Raw genomic sequence first — 6,000 nt, 5'->3', positions numbered from 1 at the left:
CAAATTAACTTAAAGGGACACTGAACCCAAAATTTTTCATTTGTGATTCAGATAGAGCATGCAATTTTAAGCAACTTTCTAATTTACTCCTATTATCAATGATTCTTCTTTCTCTTGCTATCTTTATATGAAAAAGAAGGCATCTAAGCTTTTTTCTTGGTTCAGAACTCTGGACAGCATTTTTTGATTGGTGGATGAATGTATCCACCAATCAGCAAGGACAACCTAGGTTGTTCCCCAAAAATGGGCCGGCATATAAACTTACATTCTTGCATTTCAAATAAAGATACCAAGAGAATAAAGAACATTTGATAATATGAGTAAATTAGAAAGTTGCTTAAAATGTCATGCTCTATCTGAATCACAAAAGAAAAAATTTGGGTACAGTGTCCCTTTAAGTCTTTTTTCAATGGGACTTCTATAGCACCTATATTACAAGCTTTTTCTGGAAGGCCAAAAAGTGAGCAGTACAGCCTATCCTGCAAGATTCGTAACGCAATCTAAAGCTGTAGCATAAAACTCATAACTAAAGTGCTAAAAAGTACACTAACACCCATAAACTACCTATTAACCCCTAAACTACTGGTACTATGTCCCAGCTCGACTCGCAGAAATGTTTCCTGAGGCCTCCCCCATCTGTTGGAGAGACTGCTCACATATAGGTGACATGATCCACATTTGGTGGAGCTGCCCTAGGCTCAAGCCCATCTGGAACCAATGCTTTTCGACACTAACTAGCTTAGGTATCAACCTTCCTAGAACCCCTGAGACGGCCCTATTCCACTTAGGCACATGTAAACTACCCAAACAGTATGGCTCCCTAAGTATCTATCTCTTATCTGCAGTTAAACTCAATATAGCAAGATCCTGGAAAAGATCCCTTCCCTCAGCCTGATCGGATATTGTAACCACTATGGCCTACATATACTCCATGGAGAAAAACATTTACTATACCTCTGGTAGGTCCGACTTTTTTGAATTAATCTGGTCCGACTGGAAAAGTAGGTTCGATACTCTCTGGCTCCCTAGTTTTGACACTTAGGTAAAAAAATACCCCTCAACACTTTAGCAGAACCCCTGGCCTTATACTTGTACAGATCTCCTAGCCCCCCCCCCTTCTTCTTCATCCCTTTCCCAATGTTACCTCATTTCTCATTGAGATATTGGTATCCTTTTTGAATAAGTATTAACGTCATGATTGTATTGTTTGTTCCTTTTGTCTTGATGTATTTGCATTTGATGTACGATTGTCTCGTACAGCTGTTGTATCTCTCTTTTTTGTTATAAAAAAACAATAAAAATTACAAATAAAAATAAATTTAAAAAAAGGGCCTTTTGGGGGGCATTGCCCCAAAGAAATCAGCTCTTTTACCTGTAAACAAAAAAAAAAAAAATAACCCCCCAACAGTAAAACCCACCACCCACACAACCAACCCCCCAAATAAAATCCTAACTAAAAAACCCAAGCTGATTGGAACAGTCAATATAATGCGAGCTCAATCCTATTGGCTGATTGGATCAGCCAATAGGATTGAAGCTCAATCCTATTGGCTGATTGCATCAGCCAATAGGATTTTTTCACCTTTAATTCCGATTGGCTGATAGAATTCTATCAGCCAATTGGAATTCAAGGACGCCATCTTGGATGACGTCATTTAAAGGAACATTCATTCTGGAAAAAGTCGTAGATTGAAGAGGATGCTCCGCACCGGATGTCTTGAAGATGGAGCCGCTCCGCGTCGGAAGGATGAAGATAGAAGATGCTGTCTGGAGGACCACTTCTGCCGGCTTTGATGAAGACTTCTCCTGGCTTCGTTGAGGACTTCTTGCCACTTGGATGAAGACTTCTCCCGGCTTCATTGAGGATGGATGTCTGGTCTTCAAAACTGTAAGTGGATCTTGGGGGGTTAGTGTTAGTTTTTTTTAAGGGTTTATTGGGTGGGTTTTATTTTTAGATTAGGGTTTTTGGGCTGAAAAAGAGCTAAATGCCCTTTTAAGGGCAATGCCCATCCAAATGCCCTTTTCAGGGCAATGGGGAGCTTAGGTTTTTTTTAAGTTAGGTTTTTATTTGGGGGGTTGGTTGTGTGGGTGGTGGGTTTTACTGTTGGGGGGTTGTTGTTTTTTTTTTTGTTTTGTTTTTACAGGTAAAAGAGCTGATTTCTTTGGGGCAATGCCCCACAAAAGGCCCTTTTTAAGGGCTATTGGTAGTTTAGTTTAGGCTAGGGTTTTTTTTTATTTGAGGGGGGCTTTTTTATTTTGATAGGGCTATTAGATTAAGTGTAATTAGTTTAAATATCTGATAATTTCTTTTTTTATTTTGTGTAATTTAGTGTTTGTTTGTTTTTTGTAATTTAGGTAATTGTATTTAATTAATTTAATTTATTTAATTGTAGTGTAAGGTTAGGTGTTAGTGTAAGACAGGTTAGGTTTTATTTTACAGGTACATTTGTATTTATTTTAGCTAGGTAGTTAGTAAATAGTTAATAACTATTTAGTAACTATTCTACCTAGTTAAAATAAATACAAACTTGCCTGTAAAAATAAAATAAACCCTTAGCTAGCTACAATGTAACTATTAGTTATATTGTAGCTAGCTTAGGGTTTATTTTATAGGTATTTAGTTTTAAATAGGAATTATTTAGGTAATGATAGTAGGTTTTATTTAGATTTATTTTAATTATATTTAAGTTAGGGGGTGTTAGGGTTTAGGGGTTAATAAATTTAGTATAGTGGCAGCGATGTTGGGGGCGGCAAATTGGGGGTAATAATATTTAACTAGTGTTTGCGAGGCAGGAGTACGGCGGTTTAGGGATTAATATGTGTATTATAGTGGCGGAGATGCTCGGAGCGGCAGATAAGGGGTTAATATTTTTATTATAGTGTTTGCGATGCGGGAGGGCCTTGGTTTAGGGGTTAATAGGTAGTTTATGGGTGTTAGTGTACTTTTTAGCACTTTAGTTATGAGTTTTATGCTACAGCTTTAGATTGCGTTATGAATCTTGCGGGATAGGCTGTACCGCTCACTTTTTGGCCTCCCAGAAAAAGCTTGGGGGTTAATAATTAGGGGTTAACATGTTTAGGGGTTAATAATAATTAACTAGTGTTTGTGATGCAGGAGTGCGGCGGTTTAGGGGTTAACATGTTTATTATAGTGGCGGCGATGTCCGGAGCGGCAGATTAGGGGTTAATAAGTGTAGGTAGGTTGCGGCGACATTGGGGGCAGGATATTAGGGGTTAATAAGTATAATGTAGGTGTCGGCGACGTCAGGGGCGGCAGATTAGGGGTTAATAAATATAATGTTGGGGCGGCGATGTCGGGGCGGCAGATTAGGGGTTAATAAGTGTAAGATTAGGGGTGTTTAGACTCGGGGTTCATGTTAGGGTGTTGGGTGTAAACATAAATTTCGTTTCCCCATAGGAATCAATGGGGCTGCGTTACGGAGCTTTACGCTGCTTTTTTGCAGGTGTTGGGCTTTTTTACAGCCGGCTCTCCCCATTGATGCCTATGGGGAAATCGTGCACGAGCACGTAAAACCAGCTCACCCCGGCTTTCAGGAGTGCGGTATGGAGCTCAATTTTGCTCTATGCTCACTTCTTGCCTAATAATGCCGGGTTTATGAAAACCTGAAATACCAGCGCTGTAGGGAAGTGAGCGGTGACAATAAAGTGCAAGTTAGTACCGCACAGCTCTTACCGCAAAACTCGGAATCTAGCCGATTGTTATCTAAATAAAAAGTTGAGACAAGCAGTCTTTTTGTTGCCCTTTATTATGATCAGCAGTTGGAAGGTAGTAGGTTCTGTATACATTGGCATAAACACTTCTTTGTAGAAAGGCTGATTGATGGAATGGACTTTTACCAGAGAATACGACTGTAAGGGAATCCAGGAATACTTTGGATACTCATAAAGCTATGTTCAGAATTAATAAAGCTTAAACATCAGAAGGAAATAAAGGAAAACTCATTTGGTTTTCTGTTCCTTATTTACCACCAAATGTCTTGCTTTGTGAAGGGTTGAGAGGAGACTCCGACTGACACCAAAATGCCAACTCATCCAAACCCCACTCCTGACCAAAGTGTGCTGAGCACTTGAAAAAACTACTCACGTTTCCAGTAAAGTTTTTCAGATTACAGACTTGCTTACTGGTTAAAACAGAGGTCTATAATAATCAAAAAGCTGAGTGTGAGATCTCAGTATCGTACCCGAGAACAGATCAGCTCCAGACAGGTTACAAAAGAGTAAAAACAAACTCTTTAATTAGATCAAAAGCAGCAAATAATAAACAAAATCTCCTACTGAGAGGAAGATGCCTCTCTACCATGACAGATGTGTCAGATCAGCAGCTGCTTTATGTTCAGACAGAGCAATTACATCTTATTTCACTGCTGTCATGCACCTTATCTGTAACATATTGTTCTTGATTTGACTACATGTTGCACGCAAACATTAATGTTTCTTTTTTTGTTCTGCATCTGGGAGGTTTCAACTCATCAGCATTCCTAGAGAATGTGCGCGACTGGCAGCGCACGTCTTTAATGCAACGCTCAGAAGCACGTTCCAATGACTGAAGGTGAAACTTGTGCATGGAATATAAATTCCTGCCATATGAAATCTGGAAACCATAAAGAGCAACTAAAACACATTTATGTTAGAATTTAAAGGCCTTACTCAAATAAAACAAAAAAACAGCTAAAATCTAACAATCGCTTAAAGGGACAGTCTACTCCTTAGTCATCTTAAAGTTTTAACTTAGATTAAGCTGCAAATAGCCTCCTGCCCCTTTTCTATATCATGCAGCAGAAATGGTAAAAAAGTACATACGGCATCCAATCTCACAAGGTTCACTAGTTGGTTTCAACAGACTGTCAAAGTGCCTATATGCAGCCCAGATTGTGATGTCATCAATGGGCTGAGCTTGTGGCAGCCATTTCAAACTGGCCAGAAACAATATTCATTTTAAAATAACTTTTTTACTGTTCCTGCTGCATGATATAGAACAGTGATTTTCACACTAGTGTGCCATGAGAGATCATCAGGTGTGCTGCCAGCACAGAGGCCCAAAAATAAACTTTAATGATTCAGATAGGGCATGTAATTTTAAACAACTTTCCAATTTACTTTTATCACTAATTTTACTTTGTTCTCTTGTTATTTTTAGTTGAAGCTAAACCTAGGTAGGCTTATATGCTAATTTCATAGACCTTGAAGGCCGCCTCTTATCTAAATGCATTTGGTCAGTTTTTTTACCACTGGAGGGTGTTAGTTAATGTGTGCCATATTGATAACATTGTGCTCATGCCTGTAGAGTTACCTAGGAGTCAGCACTAATTGGCTAAAATGCAAGTTGGTCAAAATAACTGAAATAACGGGGGAAGGCTGGAGAGGTTTAGTCTCACATGTAAAACATGTATTAATATAACTGTGTTGGTTATGCCAAACTGAGGAATGGGTAATAAAGGGATGATCTATCTTTTTAGACAATGAAAATTCTGGTGACGACTGTCCCTTGAAGTTTATGTGCACCACAATAAGTCAGTCAATGTCTTTTTATTCTGACCAGAGCAATTTGCAAAACTATTCACTGGATCTCACATTTACTAAATACTTATAAGATATGTAAGTCAGCATCCCATATCAACTACAAAACAACCAACATTCATACATTAGGTTCATCTAGTACTGAAAACAACATTCCCATTTGCTTACAAAATTGATTCTAGCTTTCTTTCTGCAAGCATTGCTATTTAAAATAAATACATAAATAATAATAATACAGCTAGGATAAATTACATCTATTACTATGTAAATTTATACAAAGATTGCACAATGTTTTCACATTAGCTTTGTCCAAAACCCTTATTTGGCTGAACTGTATTTTTTTTATATCTGGATATCTCAAAAACTACTTTTATAATTCATCTAAACAGTTTGTAGAGATACTACTGAGAAACAGAATAATACATGGAATGAAGTAGATTTATTTTATTAATGTTTTTAGGT

The sequence above is a fragment of the Bombina bombina genome, chromosome 9, assembly GCF_027579735.1.
Source record: "Bombina bombina isolate aBomBom1 chromosome 9, aBomBom1.pri, whole genome shotgun sequence".
Classification (NCBI taxonomy): Eukaryota; Metazoa; Chordata; class Amphibia; order Anura; family Bombinatoridae; genus Bombina; species Bombina bombina.
Note: the sequence above shows the minus strand (reverse complement) of the source record.